A 22,557-nucleotide genomic window follows, 5' to 3' on the forward strand; every position below is an offset into this window, starting at 1 on the left:
CTTAAAAACCTCAATTCATTTTGGCAACATGACGAGATCACTGGTCTCAAAGTTGAAGAAAAAGCAGACAGCATTGAAGGGCCTGAAAAGAGCATACAATTGTTAAGTATTTAAAAGTGGGCACTCGTCATTATTTTACATAGTCAGGAGGGAAATGCATGTTTACTTCAGTTTTGAACAGCATAGTTACCTACCTTAGATTTCTCATTTCTGCACCAAAAAGTCATTTTAATTTCAAGCAAAGCCACAAAGCATTATTTCTCAAAATACATATGTAGTTGATTGTTTATTTACTTGGCTTTCTCCTCACTAGACCATGAGCCTCTTCGACGACAAGGACTATTTCCTATTCATCTTTACATCTACTGCCTAAGCACAATTCCTGGCACAGAGCAGACAGTATTTGTTAGATGAAAAATGTAACTACAGTCCGTTAGAACTTTACCAGCTCTCAATATTCAAGCTTTCTAATGCTCACCATTTGCATCTTTTCTTAACCTTGTTCGACTAATAAAAACGAGGTGGGTGGGGAGAGGATTTTCAAACAGCCTAGTGTATAGTATATCCATGTTTCAACACAGCAAAGCTTCAAGACTCTAGGGAAGTTTAATTATCAAAAAAAAAAAAAAGAAAGAAAGAAAGAAACTTTTATTTATATTTCAACTCAGAATTGCACACTTCCTGAAAATGTTCCTCTTGTTGGATGTCTGTGGACTGCCGTGAGCAAATAGAAACTGCAGACATGGCCCTAAACTCCACTTAAAATGACTGTATTTATTATTTTTATTTTTATCCTCATTCTTGCCATTGTTGCTGTGAATGGCTTGGAACATGCAAAATATGCTAAGCAAGAAACACAGCCCATACCTGAAGAGTTAGCAGTTGAAAGGCACAAAGAGGTACAATGGATTTAAAAGCCTCTTGAAGAACAGCCTTTTGCTGCAGAGATGCCAGGCCAGACAGTATGTGGCAGGAAAAGAGTTGGGGAAACTGCTTTAAAAACCTATTAACTAGGAATGTGAAAAAGCAGGGAACAATTGGGAAAGGAAGGAGGTGCTCACTGCTTAAAAGGCTTTTAAACGTGACCATATTTTTGTTGGCTTTTTGCCTGCAACCTAAAATGAGGATGGTGTACTGAACGGCTAGCTGGCTGTTGAAGGTGGAATGAATGGGAGCCAGGCTAGGAAGTCAAGGCTGAATTTTGAGATGTCACTCTGGCCTGCTGCATGCAGCTGTTGAGACAACTCTCAGCAATGATTAGTGAAGTCAACACAAAATTCAGTCAGCCTGCTCAATCACCCTTTCATTCTGGTGTTTTTCTTGATCCCATAAATATTTGCCTATGTGGTCTTTGCTGCAGCTATTAAGGAGTTAATAAATTAGCCAGCCAACAGGCAGGAATCAAGAAAAGCCACAGAACTTAGAATTGAACAGCTGACAGCAGATTCTGCAGGTGCAAGATGAGAATCAGCTCTGCATTTTCTCTGTAGCACAATTTTCTCTGTCTGGGCTGTGGCCTGATTTTCTGGTCCCTTCAGGACAAGCTGAGTTATAAGAGAGAATTCCAGAGGGTCTTGCTCTATGATCCTCTGAACTCTAACCTTCTTTAAAAGGGAAGCAATCTCCTTCTGTGTTTAGACCGATAATATTACATATTGGCGGTGGCCTTGTAAGATTTTAGTTTCATGTTAGGAAAGAAAAATACTCTAGATGCCATCCTACTTGAATAAGAAATGGCGGATTACACTGCACAGCACAATGAATCAGCCTCCTACAATTGGGTGTCAAGGGGCGAGCCCGCATACGTGTGTGTGTGTGTGTGAGTGTGTGTCTCAGGAAAGTGGATCACTACTTGCCTTGAATATGTAAGTACCACAGCAGATAGTAAGGTCCTAACAGAGTAGGGGAAAGAAGAGAAATGAACTGCAGTAAAGTGTATATTTCCAATAAACTAGTTTATCACATTATTCTATCACTCCATTTGCTGATAATGGACATTCAAGACTAAACTCCACATTGTGGCAGTTCTCCCAAATCTTTTTGACTCATAGGGATAAAAATACTAATTATGTGATACTTGAAAGTGTTCACTATGATCTTGTGATGAACAAAATAGTCCAGTGTTTCTTCTCTAAAGGGCTTTGGGTTCCTGCAAGTGGGATAGTGACTGAGTTGATTGTTAACAGGAAAATTAATTTTATTTTTCTTTACATTGGTGACTGTGACCTACACATCCAAGCCCTTTTGACCAAACTCTTTTATGATATATATATATTTGGAATAAGGATAGAAAAACTCAGATCCGAGACATTTTTTCTAGATAGACTCTGAGAAAGACAGATAAATGCCTTCAGTTATTGACAGTCAAAATGGAAGTTAGTGCCTACTATTAACTCATTTTGGATCTTTTTTCCTCTAAGACCTGCTTTACATCCCTAAAATCCTACGCTTCCAATTTCTCTTTCTAAAATAGAAGATCCTATGATTTAGAACATAAAAGATTAGCTACCTTCAGAAACACTGGCCTTAAGAGAGCACTGCAAAAGTTTCCCCAATCCAGAAATATCTTTTCAGACTTTGGGGGCGGGGGGTCTATAATTCTACCATTAGAGATTTGAATATTTAGAGTAAGTCTTTGTCCCTTAATGACAAATTCACTTTCAAAACACAGTAACATTGGGGCGCCTGGGTGGCTCAGTCGTTGGGCGTCTGCCTTCGGCTCAGGTCATGATCCCAGGGTCCTGGGATCGAGCCCCACATCGGGCTCCCCGCTCCAAGGGAAGCCTGCTTCTTCCTCTCCCACTCCCCCTGCTTGTGTTCCCTCTCTCACTGTGTCTCTCTCTGTCAAATAAATAAATAAAATCTTTTAAAAAAATGTTTAAAGAAAAACAACAACAACAAAAACCACAGTAACATTAAATAAACATAAAGATCCAAAAATATGTGTACAACAAATATAATGTTTAAGTATTTATGAGCCAAAGATTAGAAAGGAATGTAGAAAATTTAAGTTTATTATGGTGTTAGAGTAGTAGTATTATAAATACATTTTTCTTTTAAATTTCCCTTTCACGTGCTTATAACAAACATCAATAAGGAAAACGAAATATCAGTTTTAAGGACTAATACAGCTTGACCACTGTATCTCTCTAGCTAGGAACTTAAAAAATAAATACATAAAATTTTAAAATAAAAAATATAAATACTCTCAGTGAGCACACACTAGATTTAGGAAGAAAAACATAACACTCAGCAAATATTCATTTACAAGTTAATGTATATTTATCATGAGGAAGACACTTTGTTGGGCAATACAGGGGATACAAAAATGACCAAGATGGGTGCCCCACCTCCCTTCAAAGAGCTTTTGGCATAGAGCTGGTAACTTTGATGAAAGAACACATTATTATTATCAGTCATTAGTACATTACGGTGAATCCATTTATTAGCCATTTGTTTCAGATTTTGAAAAGCAAAAAATGGAGCAATCCTGGGACACTACCTAGGGAACATCAGCCTGGATTAAGATACTTAATGAAGGAAGATGAGGGCAGTGGGCAAAGCGGGGAGAGGCCCGAGCACAATAGAGGGACGAAGATGAGAGCATGCTAACTGCAAACTGTGTCTCTTCCAGGGGGTTGATCAGAGCTAGCTCGGCCTTCTAGGAAATGATTTTCAACATAGGAAATGGACCCTAACAAAGTATTATTCCTATCAATCAAGGTGTGCAGGTAATCAAAGAGGGATATTTATACACAAATCTGCCTTTATATTCACAATATAAACTTTGAAATAGTATGTCTCTCCTTATAAATCACCACTGTAGTGAAGACTGTTAGTCTCATCACTTTTGAAGCTGATATTGCAGATATCCTTGTGCTATTATTCTGCTCCAAACATTTAAATCCAGATGGAAAAACTAATGCCCCTAAGGAGTCAAATTCATCATTAAAAATATTTTTCAAGGTGTTTGGGAAGTGGATTACTTTCTCTTTTTTTCCCCCTTTTCTAGATGTCAAAATACATTGTTTTCCCCTCACTGGTAAGGAAATATGGCATTGAGAAATCTCAAATGAACCCACTTTAACAGACTTCAGAACCATAGTACTGAGCTATTATTTTTAAATGTTTCTCTTTCCAAGACCCATTTCTTAACAGCTGATCACTCTCATTAGGAAGTACTAACACTCACAGGCCCTTAATTGTTATTTGGTCCCTAATACTCCATTTGGTAATCAATATCCTCTTTTGCTCCTCCCTCTAGTCCCCACAGCCTTATTCTCTGTCACTGTCTATCACGTTTTTCTCTTTCTTTAGTCCCTTTCATTTTTAATCCTTCCTTTTGAGCCAACTTGTCTGCCTTTTATATCCATTTTATATCCATATTTACTTCCTCCTTCTCTTTCTCATCCAACTCTTTCTAAACCTTTAGATTATGAATACTGACATTTGTGACTCAATTTTTTTTTTTTTTTTTTGCCATGGTGACCTCCCGGTAATAAAATCTCCCTTCTCCGCAAGATTGTCCTAAGAAAGCATAATTTTAAGCATCCACAACTATTGCCCAAATAGAGATTCACTTCATTTGATTCTTCATGTGCTAAATCAAATGTGTTCAAGAATATGATTTCCTGGGACACCTGGGTGGCTCAGTCAGTTAAGCACCTGCCTTTGGCTCAGGTTGTGGTCTCGGGGTCCTGGGTTCGAGTCCCACATCAGGCTCCTTGCTCGGGAGCCTGCTTCTCCCTCTGCCTGCCCACCTACCCCCTGCTTGTGCGCTCTCTCTCGCTCTCTCTCTCTCTGACAAGTAAAAAAAATCTTTAAAAAAAAAAGAATATGATTTCCTACTCCTATTCTCATGCAGTATTTTTGTGTGCATCCCCTTTATTATACCTTTCTGTTGCAATGTGGAACTTTAGCTTTCTGTGGTCTAGTCTAAACTGTACAAGGGACAGTGATAATGACCTTCTGACCCTACAGTTCTTCCTGGCTATGGGTAGAATTGATAGCAGTTTTTCAATTTCTCCCTTGTCTTTGCTTGAACATACTGGAATTACAACCTCTGACAAAGGTAACATCCCTTTTGTAGTGGAAACAAAAGGAGTGTGTAATGAATTGGTTAAGATTACATTGCATGTTTAGATGATGAAATCCAACTGGAGCTCAATTCCTTTATTTCCTCTAGCTGGGCCTGGTCTTTCAATAAGACATTATTGACTGGCATCTTCCTCAGAACAGGTGCTTTGGAATATAGTCTTGCTGCTTCGAGTTCTTTAAACTGAAAAACAACTATAGGATAGGTCAAGGGAATCAGATATGAGACAATAATGCCCAGTATCTTAGGATGAGCACTGTAGATGGTCCATAACCAGGTGGCAGTAAAATAATGAAGGATCCTTGGGTTTATATGATGTGCTGACCCTTTTCAAATTAACTTTAGATGGCAGGATGTGAATTACAGTTTTATATGCCATTTCTCTGCAAATTTCTAGGACTGAGAAGAGCAAGGAGAGAAGAGGAAGACAAATTTTTATGATTCATTACTACAGACTTTGCGGTACTGACATTATAAAATGAATTTTTAATCTTTATGAATATGGAATCAGTTAATGCCACAATTGTGGGGTATTAATAAATTTTATATTTTTATCACAAAACATCATCTTTGGTTGCTCTGAATCGCAAATTACTGGCCTCTTTCTACCTTTCCTCTTACTTTACTTGTACTTTTGCCTTTACTTAAAAAAAAAATCACTTAGAATTTTTGCTTAGTAAAATACCAATATTGGCTGCAGAAAATATTTAACATGTGTGTTTTCAAAGAATTATCAGATTGTTTATTCATCTTTGAGAGAAAAATGATTCTATTCATCTCAATTATTTTTGCCAAGGACTGTAACACTAATTTTACTCTTTCTAAAAATTAAAATAGCGAACAGTTTATATAAGGTGTTGATAATTACCTATATTATTGTACTGCTGTGACAGATGTTGGCAAAAAAGCCTAAAATGCCTACAGCTGTGCACTCCATGACATCTAGTTTATACTCAGACAGAAGGCTAACAGATGTTCTGAACTGTCACTTCGCCTAAATGTTTTTTTAAAGTCTAAGGACCTGCTTTATAATTCACCAGGGTCTGGTTTGGTTTCATAGAGGTCCTCAGAATTCCCATCTGTGACAATTAATGTTAAAGACATTGATAAATCAACCCTTGTGTTTTCCCTCTTCTTTAACAAACAGGCATCAGTTTATATATGGATTGTGCATTGTAAAAGCTGTTTTTATATACATCCTAGTTGTGAAATTCTCTCCTTAAACATAGACAGAATTGGGTTGCCAGAAGTCATGAAGATTTGCTTTGAGCATATGGAAAGTGAGTTTATTTTGTGTAAATGGAAAGAGCAAAGAAAAATCATCCATTCTTTTCTTTTTGCTAAATTGTATGCACCTTGGAAGTAAATGTTAACAATTTCTAATGAGTTATATTTTTCTAATGTATAAAAAGTGTTATTTTTATTTTAGCTATTTTTATTTAGCCTTTTAATAACTCTGCTCATAACAATAGCTATTAATTGTGTGGCCTATTAGAATGATGGAAGAACAAAATAAATGGCATTCACATAGCATACAGCACATCTTTTCCTACTTGACACCCTAATACTTCCTCTTCCCAAACATACCTTCAGATCCTTCATACAGAATTACTGCCCCGTGCAAAGGCCATCAATGCCTTATTTGCTATTGCTCTTAATTTTAACAAGCTGGATTCCTGTAGTACACTTGCTTAATAGTTTAAACATTCTGTTAACAATCGGGTGTTTGGCCTATCCTGTTTCTCCTCCTTCTGTATAGAAATATAACTCCAAATAGTACATCTTTCTGGGTTTGTTTCTAAATTAGTCCCCACACTTAATTATGAGGATGAGAGGGATGCCTTATTCCTCTTTGTTATAGGCTAAGCTCTCAGTAATCCCAAACAAAAGAGCCAGTTCTGGAAGATATAGGATTTGCTAGCAGGATTATGGTCTCATAGATAATGATGTGCAGTCAGCAGAAGCGAAGCTTTATTTTAATTCAAATAAGCTAGTAAACAAACCACTGACAAGTCTGCTGGTGAGAGTAACTGGCTGCTCTTGCCACATTGGCAGCTAAATTACAGAAAATCTATTATACCCTGTTCACCATATGTTTAATTTAATACAAGATACAAATTAAACTATCCACAGTGCCTATTAAAATAACAATACTTTTTTTATATTTGAATGTCTTAAAAATAATTTCTACTGACCTTTTAAAGGGTGGTTTTGATATAGGTGATTATCTGGAGGGGAAAGGTAGTTACTAGAAGGCAAAAAATTTAATTGCCTTTCTGAGAAAATAAAAATATAAATGTTCCCTGGTTTGCGGTTGTTAATAAGGTTAATTAGCAGTCATGTGTTCCATTATTACTATATTTCCCTCCCACCCTTTTGGTTGCTGAGGCTGGGGTTTTAAGAGTGATACTTAGTTTGACCTATATGAGTCTGTCCTCATGAAATCATTACCTTACTCAAGCCAGCCTATGGGTAGCCTTAAACCTGATGCCAGCTGAGATGTAGCTTCAGAAAATTGAGTTTACACTCTTGGTCCAACTTGAGTATGGCACAGAAAAAGACCTAGACTTTTATAACCCCTGCCTCAAGTCAATCTCTTCATAGCCAAAAGATCCTAAGGAGAGCCAGAATTAAGAGGCTGCCATCCAGAGAAGGGAAAGAAGAAAAAGACAAGACCACACACTATTCACAACCAATTTCCTACTGTACCCACAACAGTCAGTAACCCAATGATGCTTGCTGGAGTCCATTTGGACTCAGTCCACCAGATTCTAAAGACTGGCCTGGGTTTTAGAATTATAGACTTAGATTTGAAACCCAGATCTACTATTTCCCAGCTGTGTAACCATAGATATTTAACCCAGCTGGATCTTCCCTTACTCTGTTAAAAAAAAAAAAATGCGGGGGAAGGAGGTAATAGTTCCAATCTTATAGGATTATTATGAGAATCAGATAAGACAAAATATCTGATAAATAATAGATGCTCACTAACGGTTAGTTCCTTTCCTCTCTTTACCCTCAAGCAAATAGAATGTTGCTCTTTTCTTCAAGGGTGAAGGGAGAATGATAGGAGAAGGGCTTGGAAGGAGAGGTGTAAATAGAAATTCTGCCCAAAATCATTTTCCTGGGATCATTAACTCCCTTCCACAGTCAAAACCCTAAGTGCTATGCTCCTTTTCTCCCAAAATTCATCGCAATATTTACTCTAAGAATATACCATAGGCCACCCAGACCAACTGCCTATTCTTGGGCCTCTGAAATAGAGGAACAAAGAATAATCACCACACTTTGGGATACTTTTTCAAACTTTTATATACATGCAGCTTTTGCCCTGGGTCTGCAAGTGTGCTTATGGGGCTACCCTATGTGAATTTTGGTTCAAAAATAAGCCTATCAAATCCAAAGGTGTACTGGTAGTTACAATATTGCATAAGGTGTACATTTGGAAAATATCCCCAGTTTAGGTTATTCTTGAAGTCCAGCAAATGACACTATTTTATCCAAAATGCAAGTTAATTTATCTTAGGTTGATGCAAGAAACAATTTCAGGAGTATGGTACTGGTAAAGATATGCCAGAGAGACAAAAGCAAAGATCCCATGGTCCCTTCCCCTTACTCCATTACCCTGTTACTCAGAGGCTGAGAGCCTAGAGACAAAAATTTCCATTTATTGAAACTCTGAATTATTGGTAAAGTAAGAAATTGGGGGGGGGGAAGGTCACAAAATGCGTGGTATATTTTAAATATTTAACATTTTAAAATTAATATTGTTAACATAAACACAAAACGTGATTGCTTGTATAACTTCATTTCACATATAACAAGAATTTTTATTTTTTTTAATGTTATTCATTTTTTTTCAGTAATCGCGACACCCAACGTGGGGCTAGAACCCATGACCCCCGAGATCAAGAGTCTCACGCTCTTCCCATTGAGCCAAGCACCCCTCTAACGAGCAAATTTAAAAGACGTTATTGATGAATGCACCCCATAGGCCTTTCTACTCGCTCCTCCAACATTCCTCTTAGTTATAAAAGCACACCTCTTTCTAGACCCCAGTGTCTGTCTTAGCATGAAACAAAGGCTGAGGGAACCTGAGGGAGTTCAGAAGTTTTCCCGCGGGGAGGAAGGAAGACCCTGCTGAGTGTTTGGCCACTAGGAAAGCAGGCCACCTTGGAGCCCGCACTCCCACCTTTGCCACCTGGGTTTTCCAGGTCGGGCTGGAAAAGGCGACCTGGGGGCCGCCCTCCTCCGAAAGGGCGCGTCTGCGCCGCTGCCGGGTTGGCGCGAGCTTGGTTCCCGACTTTCCGTCCCCGGGGCCCCGAGGTGACCAATGTCCAGGCCTCGGGGAGATGCACGCCTCCCAACGCTCCCAGGACTCTCCGGAGCTCGCGTTTCCACGCGCGACGCACTAGAGAACAAACCACAGTGGCCCCGCTGTGCGCTCCCGCGGAGGAACAGCGATTGCCAACGTCCCTTAGACCTTTGAGCCTCGCGTCCGGGGGGCCTTGCCCGCCCACCCGCCGGCCCGCGAGGCCCGGGGGGAAGGGCGGCCTGGGAAGCCCGGGCCTGCAGGCGGCCGCAAGGACCCAGGCTTCCACTCGCTCGGCCGGCGCCGCCCGTCCGTCGGTGAAGGGGCCTTAACCTTCCCTCTCCGGGCCGGGCCGGGTGATGCAGGCCTCGCGCGCCCGGAACAGAGCCGCGCGGAAACCCTGGGCGGAGAGCGCGGGAAATGGGGCGGCGCGCGAGGGCCTGCGGGCCGATGGGGGCGCGGCGCCTCCCGGGCTCAGGGGAACCCGCGGCGGCCCGCCGGCCGAGCCTCCGCTTACCAACGCGAGCGAAAGAGGTCAAGGCGGACCCACCCCGCAGGGCCCAGAAAAACGAGAAGGTCCGCGGGGTCTGAGAAGGCTCCTTCGTCCCCCCCCAGCCCCAGGTGCCCCTCGGGGTTCCCTGACCACGGAAAGGACCGAAGGGGGTGGGGGTGGGGGGACAGAAGGGCGAGGCTCCGACTAGAAGCTTGTTCCAGAGGCTCTGAAAAATAAGGCTTCCAGTCCTTGATACGCGCGCTCGCTCTCTTGGGTTAGAGCTTAGAGTCTGCAGAGCTGGCATCGAACCGCGTCCTTCCCCGGGTCGTGTCCGGCAGAGACGTCTGCCTGGCGGCGCGGCCCATTTTGCACTGTGCGTCAAGTGGCGGCGCAAGTGAATAATGGCACCGAGGTGGGCGAGTTGAGAGGAGCAACACGTTCCTAGTCCCGTGGTATATTTAATAGCACTCGCCGTTACACGCCTGCACAGATGGGGGAAGCAGCCGCCCGCTCCGACCTGGCGCGGCCGCTCCTGTGGAGCCCCGCTGGCGGGTGCAGGGGAGAAACTGCTGGCCCGCCGTCCGCCCCGCGCCACCGGGCCCCGGGAGAGCCCGCGCCAGGCCGGGAGGCCGAGACCGCAGAGCCCGAGCCAGGCCGAGGGTCCGGGGCGGGGCGGGGCGGGGGAGCCGTCCGGGTCCGACTGACTTCCACGTGCGAGAGGGTAGAGCGGCCAGTTAGTGGATGACTGATTGCTTGGGGAGAAGGAAGCTGTAGCTTGCACGGTAGCTGGTGGCTAACGCATGACACTATGCCATCTCTGTGAAAGTCGTGATGTGTATGGCCACTGGGTCGCTGGAACATCTAGACCCTGATCGTGCGTACAGGGTTTCCTTACAAGCAGCACTCGCCAATTTAAAACCAGGTCCCGGTTGCCCCTCTTGCTAATCCTCTCTGCCATTAGTTCGCATAAATCCTCCTTTTTGTGCCCTTTCTACCTTTCCTTTCCCTTTCTCTTTCCCTTCCATCTTTCCTTCCTCCCGCCCTCCCTCCCTTCCATCCTTCCTCAATCTGAGTCGTTCGTGCTGAATGCCACTCACTCACCGGCATCCCAGTCTAGGAGTCTGGGGTAAAACCCCACATCTCCCCAGGACAGCTTCGGGCTTGTAGAATTGGAGAGCGCGGCTTTGGCCCCAAAGCACGTCTCAGTAGTAAAGTTTCCAATTCAGAGCCACCTATAAACGCCCATAACTCAGTTCACACGGACTCCCCAACCTCGTTAGAAAGCCGTTTCCACAACTTAGAATCGTTTTGGTAGTGTGTGTTTGCTCTAAGAAAAGGAGCTGACCGGTCAGCTTAGTTTCTGGATACAGAAAGTTTATTTTAAAAGCAGTTTTCCATTTGCAGAGGCCTCGTTCTGGATTCCTTCACCTACCAAGACAGTTTGTCCCTTTGGCCCTTCACCTTAACACATTACAGTTTTTTTTTTTTTTTTTTTTAGTTCAAGGCTGAGGCTTCCCCCATGTCAGATAGAATGTCACTGCATTCCAGCAAGGGGACTTGCCTACAAAACGATCTTCCTGATCCTTCGCAAGAAAATGAGGTCATTTGAGAGAGTTTAAACTTCCTTATGGCTGGGATTGAATGGATTTAACTGATAAAATGTGTGAGGTTTATTCACCTTTAGCCACCTTAGGCTACTCACTGATGCCTTCCTGTCTTACAGACTTAGATTCGGCCCCAAGCCCCTCCCTCAGTGGAAAGAGGACAGCAATTCCAATTCTTCTTTTAGTTCATCAAAAAAAAAAAGAAAGAAAGAAAGAAAGAAAAAAGAAACATAGCTTTATATCAGATTGGGGCATCTTTTATAAGTTTTGATGTTCAGAAAAAACTATGACAAGGGAAGCAGGAAGAGATCATTCCGGGTTATTTCAGTGGATTACTTTTTTAGTGCAAAGTTATGAACACTGGATTAAATATTTACATTTGCCCTCTCCCACTCCTTTAGTTGGAAGAAGTGTTTCTACTATTGACTTTCAGTTTTGCATAATGCTCCCTACCTTTCATTCGGTGCCAGAAGTCACAGGTACACACTCCTTAGCCTGTTCTATTAAAGGTGGCTCTTGATTTACACTCTTCATTTCCCCTCCCCAACACACTGACTCTTACTTATACAAACACACTTTTCTTGATTTAGAGAGTGTTGGGGTGTGCATAACTTTTTTAGTATTGCCCTTTCATTCTTCTCAAACTCATATTAAGGTGTTTGCCCTGACATATAAAATGAATTATTGAGGAACAACCATGTGAACATTTGTTTAATTTTCTGCCCCCCTTTCTTTTGCGTTTGTTTTTCAAGTTTCATAGGGAAGGCTGTTAACAGGTGTCTAAGTAATAGTCCCCCAAGAATCCCTTATTAGATGACTTCAAGACCAGATGTAAACCAATAACATTATTGTTTCCAGGAGGGAAAGTAAAAGCAAAGGTCGTTTTGTCAAGGGATTCATTTGAGCGTTTATCTTTCTTTTATTTTGACTGGCTTGTGGGAAGAAAAGGAAGACTAAATGGGGCGAAGGGCAGAGAAAGAGAACCCAATGAAAACTTGTTTTTATGATTAAAGCCATTTTCCCAGACTATTGTCTTGCTACAAGTGACAACACACAGAGCCCAAGTCGTGAAAGTGGATTACTATCACTCTGGGCTATTGGAGGCCTGGAGAGCCCTGACGTTAATTCCTATAGAAAGGTAGACACACCTAGCCATCTCCCCCTGCCGCGCCCTCATTGCCTAAGGGTTTGAGGCTCTCTCAAAGTTGATACTGACCTCAGCTAGGTCTACGTGGCAGGGCTTGCCCGCCTAGGAGAGGCAGAGGCTCCGCATGGAACCGGGGAGGAAGCAGGGTGGCTGTAAGAACAAGCCTGAGGGGATGGGGCGCTGTAACAGGCGGGCTGTGGCCACCAGTCCCCTGGCAGGATAGCAATCAATGAGTCAAAGCTAGCTAACAGTGAATGAAAGAGAGCCAAGAATGGGACCCTTTGGGTGCTAGAGACTAGCCTTTAGCTTGTTCCACTCCTCCCCCTGGGCTCCCATCCTAGGTTTTCAGGGTTGGAGATCTAGCCAGAGGAGAAGGCAAGCATGGTAAGAAAACATGCCTAGCCCCCCGTCCAACATGCACGCAGGGGTGGGAGCTTGCAGAGATCAGGAGAGATACCTCAAGTACTCAGTAATCTGTGTCTGACTCATGCAAGTTGTGCATGGTCAACAGGGGCGTGGGGAGGGGGGGTGGGAGGAAAGCCTCATTTTCTTCAGTCGCTCCGTCTGGGGTTGTTGTGTCTCCTCTCCCCCAAGCCCATCTCACCCCACCCCAAATGGAATTGAAACTCCATTGCCTTTGCCTGCACTGAGCCTAAAAACTCAGGATTTGATAAGGTTACTGCACCATTGATACAATTGCAGATTTTTTTTAAAGCCTCCTCAAAGAGACAGATGTTTGGGCTGATTAAAAATTGAGGAGGAAACCTGCAGCTGCACCAAGGAATAATCTATTGGACAAATATTTTAATAAAAAAATATGAAGAGATCAGCCCGACCTTGCAAGGTCTTCTGCTTTAAAAAAATCTTTATCAAACCCCTATTCTATGGCTTCAATAAACAGAACCCATTACCTCACGGCATCTTTTGTTGGCCCCATACAAGAGAGAACAAAATGGTTATTCAGGGGAACGCTTTCGATTTTTATTGTGGGTAGCCTGCACAAAGAGCCGTGTTATTGTATTTAAAAGAACCATCTGTAGCAGAAACAATGGCATCAAATTATCTTTGAATACCCACTGAAAAAACATAAAGCTTTTTTTTTTTATTCTTCTTCTGTACGGTGGGGGGATAGAGCAGTGTTAGGATAACTGACTTTTTTGTTGTTCTCTGGGTGCATTCTTCTCGCTCCCCCTCTCTCCCCCTCACCCTCTCACTCCTCTCTCTCTCCCTCTCCCTCTCTCTCTCTCTCTCTTTTAAAAAATCAGCCATTTGGGGTTTTAAGCCATAAACGATTTTTCTTGTTGCAGGGGATTGCAGTGGCAAAGCTAGGCTAGGTCTTGGAGGCTGGTGCAAGGCGAAGCGGGTGAAGGCAGGAGGCTGATGGAGAGACTGGGGGGAAGAAAAGCCGAAATGGATTCACGGTGCCTTGGATGGAGGACGAGAGGGGAATTGCAAGCTCCTTCAACTCGTTCTGTCCGGTGAGAAGTGATCAAGCTTGGGCTGACAAGAGGCTCAGGAAGCCCTCACGTTCTTTCGCTTTTTTACCTGCCAATCAAACTGCTACAAGACAACACCCTGATCTGGCATGGACATGTAAGTAGCTTGCAACCCAACTTTGACATTCACTGCTAGCTCACTCCTCTCCGCCCACCCCCCCAACTCACTTTCTTCCCCTCTCATTCTATTTTTTTTTCTTTTGACCTTTAAGAGATCTGGTAATACACCCTGTGTGGCAGGCATTTAACACAGGCAGGTTTAAGTCTGAAAGCGTTAACTTTTGGAATTAAATGCTAATTTTGATTTCTTTAATAAATGCAGAAATGAAGACATTATTTTATTCTCTTCTGAACAGTTTTAGTGCTGAACATAATCAGTTGCCTTGCAAGGGTGTATGTGTTCCTTTTTCTTTGAAAATGAAGAAATCCGTGAGCCCCCAGAGAGAAATGCAGAAATGAACATTTCAGGCTTCCATCTTAAAAATGTCAAATTCTAGCAGCTCATCCCTACAAAAAAATCCTTCTCCAGACCAGGGTTACATAGAATGGAAAGAGTGATTTGAGCCCAAAGGTACATATCATTAAGGGGTTGCTACTATTTCATCTGGCGTCTTACTATTTTGGTGGTAGTTGGGGCGGGGGGAGGGGTGTGAAAAAAGAGAAGGAAAGGGACATGGCAATACCTCATTCTTTATAGAGATTGACACTGAGGGGGCTAGAGATACAAGAGGACAGGATAAGCAGGAAATATTACCTGAGAGAAGGAATCACAGAGCATGGCGGAGCTGGAAGCTAGGAGGGCTTCTGTGGGAAGTTGTGCGAGAGGTGATGGGACTTGCTCTCTGGCGCCCTCTAATGGCAATCCGAACCAATGTTTTACTTTCTTAATTCAGTACTGGGAAAAGCAGCTGGGTTTTTGTTGTTGCTGTTGGTCGTTTTTCTCTGCAGGCTTAGAAACTAGAGACTATTAGTGGAGTAAATTGATTGTTTTCATCCCAGAAACTTATGTATATGCTTTAAAATTATCAATGTTTTCTCCTCAAACATCTCCTCTCCCAAAATTTTGTTAGACTAATAGAGGAGGAGAGGCTATTGGCAGATTGACCTATGGAGGGTGGCCCATGCCCAATTGTAATTCGGAGAAAGGGATTCCTTTCCTACCTGAACAGCATTCTGACTCTTCTAATATACTGAAGAGGTCTTGGGGGCTGGTGGGGGGGATGATTTGGAAATTGCAGATTCTGACACAAGCTCATTAGAATACAATTTAAAGGGGCCTCTTAGGAACCTCTGTTATTGCGATACGTGGTGGTCAGGGGGCTTTCCTTCCTGCCTCCTTTTTCTTTTTTCTTTTTCTTCTTTCTTTCGTTCTTTTTTTTTTTTTTTAATTTGGTAGATAAAGGTTAATCTTGGGCTGAATGATAGAGCTATGATTGACAAGAGAAAAGGTGTTGAGGGCAGGTCGCGCTGTCTTATTTACAGCCCACTGCTTGCTGTAGAGTCTTTGTTAGGACTGGAAAGCTAATTTAGTGCTGATCAAAAGCACCACAGAGTTAAAGGACTGGTAATGACTGCTAATTTCATTTCAGCCTCATGCATCCCCAACTGCTGTAATTAAAGACACGCTATTTAAATACAGGTGAAGGGTTTTTTTTTTTTTTAAGTTAGGGTGGGGGGTGGGTGGATTACAATATTATTTAGATTTCATCTTATACATGGGTGTTATGTAGTCCAACATCAGATTTTTTTTAGAGCCGCTTCTTGTCATTTATACCTGCAGCATCGGCAGTTGTGAAATATGTCAATCACACAAAAGCCACTGTTTCAGGGAAAAAAGGGGGAGGATGCAGAACAGTAAATGTTTAGGGGGGATTTAAATATTTGGGTCTCTTATTTTTCCCCTTCAAATTAATAGCAGGGCCTTCGAAATAGCTAAAGTATTTGAAACTTAGGGCAGGGTTAACAGGCCAAAGGGATCAGTGTCAGCTTTTTAAGTACTTCTAAAAAGATCATGTGAACAGATGGAAAAATATATTTTTAATTAAATAATTTCCCCCACACTGTAGCTGCAGTGTTGGCTCAGAAACCGTGTAATTCCTCAACCAATAGGAGTTTCTTTATAAGAACATCAAAGGATAAAAAGCTCTACATTTTCGTAGTTGGTTAAAATTGATAACCCTCCCCCCCACACACACACACCCAAAAAAAGAATTTAGCCTTTAATCTCTTTTTATCCACGAAGACTAAAGCTCTGTACTCGACCCCGCGAGCGGCTCTCGCCTTCCGGGGCTGGAACCCGGCTCAGATGTGAAGCGGCGCTGAGCCGCGGCGCAGGTTCGTGACCAGCGCCCCCTGTTGGACACAGTAGGAGATGCACAGCGCCAGTCCTGGAAATCGCGAGAACCTTGCTCTGGGGTTAGATAAAACTCTTTATTACCCTCCAAAAAGGAGATGGGGCGAGGAAACAAGTTTTTATATCCTTGAAAGATAATATAATTTAATTCAATAAAAAATAAAAAGGAGATGATACAATTTTAATTCAATAAAAAATAAAGACTAACCTATTCCTTCTCCTCACATCCCAGCCACCCCCTACCCCCTTTTGGGTTTGGGACTCTTTTTAGATTCTCAGATAGTAAAACAGGTAGAGAAGCATGATTAAAAGAGAGAGAGAGAGAGAGAGAGAGAGAGAACTTTCTTCTGTGGCAGTGGAAAACCAAGCAAATTACTTCTCCCATTCTGTCCACGTTAAAAAATAAAATAAAATAAAACAGAAGATGCTGCTGCTTGCTGTTTTAACGTTGTCAGCAGCATCTTGAATGCCCTCCGAGGTCCTTCAAGAATTGTAACTGAGTCCCTGAGTAAACGAAATAACTTGCTCGTTTTTTGTTTATTTTCAGAGTGTAATTAAGAGGCCAGTCTCTGCTTTGAATGTTTCCCATCCCCCAAACCAATCTTGATCAAACTTTTCCTTTCCGGGATGGCGGTTAAATTCCAGATATTTTTTAAGAAACAGGTGCCTGACACCTTTCTTCTTTTATCTCAGCATCTCAGCCATAGGATTTCAGGGAAGGTGTGCCAATGTAGAGTATTTTCTTTTGAAATCAGCATTTTCAATGACCAGGAATCCAAATTATCCTAGGAGAAGAGGAGTATTTTTACACTTCCAAAAGTACCTGTCTACATAAGAAAGAAGTTTGGCTTTTTCTTTGGTGAGCAAGTAAGGGTAAAAGTACACTTTGAACTCTTTCAGGAAGATAAACTATAAAAATGACAGATCCTCTGAATGTAAAATGATGGGAAAATATGGGTTTGTTTAGGTGTTTAAAATCAAATTGAAACAATTCCAGTGTTAAATGAACACATGATCTCAACAAGGTGTTTTATGATTTTGATCTTCAGGGATGTACTTACAATTTTAACTTGTAGATAAAAACCTTAAGAAGTTAAGAGGTTGCTTTTTAAAAATTTCCCTATTGAAGGAAACCAGATTAATTTTTCATAACAGAATTACTTTTTAAAATATTTAATACTGTGGCTAGGCAAGTTTAAGTTGATCTTACGTTTATTCCTCCCACCTGCCCAAACCAGCGGGTCCGAGATTGTGTTTTCAGGGGAATTGGTGTTCAGTGCGATGAGAGATGTCTTCTCCATCTGATTCCAGAATCGAATCTCGGCTTGTGTTTCTCAATAAATGACTTTGGATACCGTGGCAGGAAAAGAATCAAGGCTTTGATCAGTTTTTACCCGGAATCCTATCGAAATGACGGGCAAGCGGGATTCCCTGCTACAGGCAACCCCACCCTTTGCTTTACCAAAAAGCAAAACAAAACAAAATTTAAAAACCCCAAAATAAACAAAAAAACCGAGTCCCCGTTACCGAAGTATTAAGTCCGGGCCAGTTTTGGAACCAGCGCCAACAAACGGTGCGTGACAGCCGCGGTCCAAGGCTGCCGGTGGCGTGGGGAGGCCAAAGCCAGCAGAATCTTGGAGGCGACCCGCGAAAGGGGATACATGCCTGCTATTCGGAAGTGATGTCGAATTTGCAATACCGGTGCCCCGGAGATGTCGACCCCGTTCCGCCACCGGGGGTCCCAACCTGGGGGGTGGGGGCGGAGCCGCACCTGGCTGCAGGCGGGCTGTGTGTCCCCAACTTCCCAGGCCCAGGGAGAAAGCGCAACCCCTAGTTTATGAAAGAGAACTAAAGAAGTGGGTGGCCTAGGCCTGGGAATGCCACCCAGCTTTCCCAGCGCAGTGTCATTTCTGTGGTTTCAGGCGGCCTCAGCCCCTGCCGGAATCCCACGCCCCACGGGCGGCCAGCGGGAAGGCAGCCCTTCCATCTTTGGGGACTGGGGAGGGGGCAGCGAGTGACTGACTCCTTAGAAGCAGGCAAAACCACCCGGGCTGGCAACGGGCCGTGTTTTTCTGCAGCAGCAAAGAGCCCTTTAGGGGTGGAGCGGACATTTGGGGTCTCTTGTCTCAGCGTCCAAATGTGCCTCTTGGCTGAGCGCCCTGCTTTACAAGTAGTCAATCTTGCCCCATTCAGAGGGCAATCCTGGAGGATGGGCTGTGCTAGCTTGGGCCCACTGAGTCTGTGCCAAGTTCCCTCTCCCCTCTCCCCTCCATACCTCAAGCCCTTCCTGATGAACCCAAGCCTCACTATGAAAGTCGAGGTATGTGGCTTGGAGTTTGGTAACTATTTGGGGGTGGAGAAGATGATTGATGACTGATTGATTATTAAGACCAAGGTTCAAGGATGAGCCCTCACTTATTAAATGTCCTCTTTTGCTTTGTTTTTAAGCTTTGAAGAGCCTTTATCGTTCCCTTGACCCAACCCTGAGACAGACAAGGCGCCAGGGAGAAAGCCCAGCCCGGCTTGAGGGAGCTGAGATATAGACAGATACTCATCTCTCTCCCACTCAACAGGCCGATAAGCTCTGGCAGAATCTGGGTCCTAATCCAGGGCCCAGCTGCTATGTGGGTTGCTGAAGGGTGTTGACACCACAAGTACAACTTGACACCACTGAGCCCACGGTGCTTGTCAATAATCTGTGAATTAGGTGCAGAGATTGTCACTGTAGATCATAACAGTTTCTGAAGGACTCATTACAGCCTATCGTGTCAATGATCTTCAAATTAAGGAGGGGGGGTTGGGTGGGAGGGAAAAGGAATGGGGAGAGCCTACAAAGAGGGAAGAAGGTTGGGAGGGGAGATAAAAGTCAGAGCCCCAGCTCTGAAGGAGCCTTTAAAGATTATCAGGCTAGCCATCTGAGAATTCCACTGGGATGGGTTTGGAAGCCCAATTCCACCTGAGCCAGGGCTGGAAAGGGGCACTGGAGGGTGAGCAGAAGTGGGCCCCTGGGAAGGCGGACTTCTCAAACATTTCTTTTGAGGCCAGAAGAGCTTTTGGGAGAGGGCTCCAGATATCAGTGGGAGGCCTTGAGGATGCCAGGCCACCCAGGATGGGCGTACACTTTGCTTTAGAGCACTTTCCAGGGCTAGCCATAGCCGCAGCTCTGAGAAAAAGTGGGCAGTAGTTTTGTTTAGGGCTGATGGTGACTGTAGGTGATTTTTTTTTAAATGCTTTGCTTTCAGCTTCTTTTCATACAAACAGGTGAAAGACTTTCTTCCTTTTCCTTTGATAGTATTCTTGTCCCTCACACACACATGTAAAGCTGATCAGATTTCTTTCCCCAACTTGCTTTTTGAGGTGCCAAACACTTCTGCCTTCTGAGGTAGTTGAGCGTTGTCACTTTTTGAGTTTGTGTTATGTCTGGTTGTACTTCTGGAAAGGGAACTTGAAGTAACACAGAAGCAGTGTGCACCATGAGATCTCCAGAAGAAAGAAGATGAAATCCCACTTCAGCAGTTTGGAAGGAGCCAGACCAAGGGAGAGATGTTCTCCCTCGTTGGTGGATTGCCGGTGCAGTGAGTGATCAGCCTGGCATGCACGGGGGTGTCATTCATGAGCCACTTAATATGCTCTAGCGAAATCTTAAGGAAGCTTTAGGTTTGTTTTTTCCCACAAAAGTTGTGGTCACAACTAAAGGAAATAATCACAGTTTGGAGAATTTAAAACAATCGTCTTTTTCCTAAAATCAAGGTAACAGTCCTAGTCCCTGGAAAATTCGGGTTCTAAGGAAACCCTGTTCCTTTGGTCTGATTAGTTGCACAAGATAGTGTGGTCAATCAGGGAGATATGTATTTAGACTCCCAAGCAATGATTTAGAGGTGTGAAAGGGCCATGGGTTTGTTGGCCCACTTGCAGTTCCTGGTGCTCTGTTTGCCTGGTTTTGTTTTCGTTTTTCATTCCTTTCTTCTGAGTATTAAAATCAAAATCATAGTCTCATTTCTTTTCAGGGTAACTGAAAACCACTGGTAGGAGGCTCTTTCAATTTTCAGTTTGTCTTTTTTTTTTTTTTTAAGGGAATTTCTATTTAAAATAATTAGATCATTTAATGGGCACACTGCATTTTTCCCTGGACAACAGCTGCAGTGCAGAGACAGATCTTATGTTAAAACTGCTTGATAGTTCAGAAATGGAAATGAAATTGTGAAATGTGAATCCTTTTTTCCAGGAAATATTTGAGCTGGAATATATGAAGGAGGTACATATATTTGTAATACTAGAAGCAATATGATGATTGTTATATATAGCCCTGAAGACATACACAAGTGATTATATATTATTTTTGTTGCTATAATTTGAAGTAAGGGGGAAATATATTAGGTTTTCTTTATATCATTGAATTCTTTTTAAAATGTATTTATTTCATCAGTGGGAATCAGATGAAAGAGAGTGAGTATAAAAAGGAGCTGAATTCAGAGCAGCTCTGCATTCCTTAGGTTTCAAGGGTCCTTACAGCTCTTGAGTGAAATTATTTGGTGAAATTGGGTCTGGACTGAAATAGCATTTGTTATCCCCTTGTTCATTTGTTATGTGTAATACCACTTCTGGAAATTAAAGGCAAGGTGCTGAAGGGACAGACAAGAAGAAAAAAATATAATTAAGCAATTTTAAATTGCCAATCTACCATGCATCCATATGCATATCTATGTCTTACTAAATAAAAAGGGATAGAGATATAGGCTTGCTCTTTGTGTCATCTAGAAACATTTATTATAGGTTCCTGTCAATAATCTTTCACACTTCCAAAATCTGACAAGTTTGGCAATAGGAAGAAAATGGAGGAAATGTAGACGAAAGACTTTCTATCATTTTGAAAATTGCTTTATAAAGATTGCAATATCCCCTCTAGGATCTTGTGAGGGATCCTTCACAGTCTAAAGCAAGTGAAGTTTGATAACAGCACAATTCTATTCTAATTTTTGCTCTTACTTTCAATATCCTAACTTTTTCCAGCTTCATATAATTTTGGAAAATATGTGATGCTTTTGTAAGGAAAAGAAATTCTTGAATGCCTTTCTTTACCTTCATTTATCTGTGTTTGTTTCATGTATCTTGAAGAATCAGGTGTTGATCATTCTAGAAGTCTTGTGGCATGCTCCAATTTGGAGTGATTGAGGAACTTTTTTTGCAATTTAGGGGGAAGAAGGAAACATTTTTTTTTTTAATTGGCTTATACCAGTCTCCTTACTCTATAGTTCTCAGTTGTCTTGTGTTAGGGGATAAATATCAATAAAATTTCATCTTACCAGATTGCACCAGCTTTGTCCTACACGTTGGAATTTTATTTTTGGCTTTTAAAATCAGAAACTTTTCTTGGGTTGCCGTACTTCTTCTCTTTAGTTTATGTGCCTCTTACCACATCACTGATATGGTCTCTTTTACCGCAGTATGGTCACTGCTGTGGGCGCTTTCAGTGGAGAAGGCTGGGAGGTTAGGATCCGGAGGAAACATAACAAAAAAGGGAGAAAAAAACCCCCTTCATTTGGCCAAATCTGGCTCTTAATATATTTAACCACTTCCAGAATTAGAAAGCCTTTCTGTACGTTTTCTTCTGTTTTTCTCTTTTTTTCCTTACGTAATGAAATTAAAACTTTTGGAGCCCACAGTTGACATTTTTCAGAAAATTGAGTTATCAAGGCAGTAATTATTTCACGGGGAGATAAAACTCATAGCCCTAACTGTCAAATAGGGCCCTTTTCAGATTTTAATTACAAAATAAAATTAGTCTGCTCTTCCTCGGAATGGCTTGTGAGTGGTTAAACAGAGCTTTCCCCCCAATACTGGTGGTCGTCAAACTCTGCTAATTAGCAATGCTGAGAAATTCCAGTTAACAAGGACATTCTCCAAGACTCTGCAGGTTCCCTGCCGTTTGCCTTCATTTCCATAAGAAGATTAAGAGAGGAGGGGAACACACTCAAATGCAGATGCAGAAAAGAAGCGTTTTTTAACAAGCATCATAATAGTAAGATGCTTGGCTAGTTCTCACCTAATTACTGCAAG

The 22,557-nt window shown here is 42.4% G+C and overlaps 1 long non-coding RNA gene across 1 annotated transcript; it reads left to right on the forward strand.

Moving 5' to 3' along the window:
• The first annotated feature begins 769 nt into the window (after positions 1 to 769).
• Positions 770 to 20,681, forward strand: LOC118006844. Its single transcript, XR_004678210.1, has 3 exons — positions 770 to 899; positions 13,959 to 14,244; positions 20,574 to 20,681. It is a non-coding gene; the product is annotated as an uncharacterized LOC118006844 (long non-coding RNA).
• The last annotated feature ends 1,876 nt before the right edge of the window (positions 20,682 to 22,557 follow it).

The sequence above is a fragment of the Mirounga leonina genome, unplaced genomic scaffold (assembly GCF_011800145.1).
Source record: "Mirounga leonina isolate KUSES-001 unplaced genomic scaffold, KU_Mleo_1.0 Mir_115, whole genome shotgun sequence".
Classification (NCBI taxonomy): domain Eukaryota; kingdom Metazoa; phylum Chordata; class Mammalia; order Carnivora; family Phocidae; genus Mirounga; species Mirounga leonina.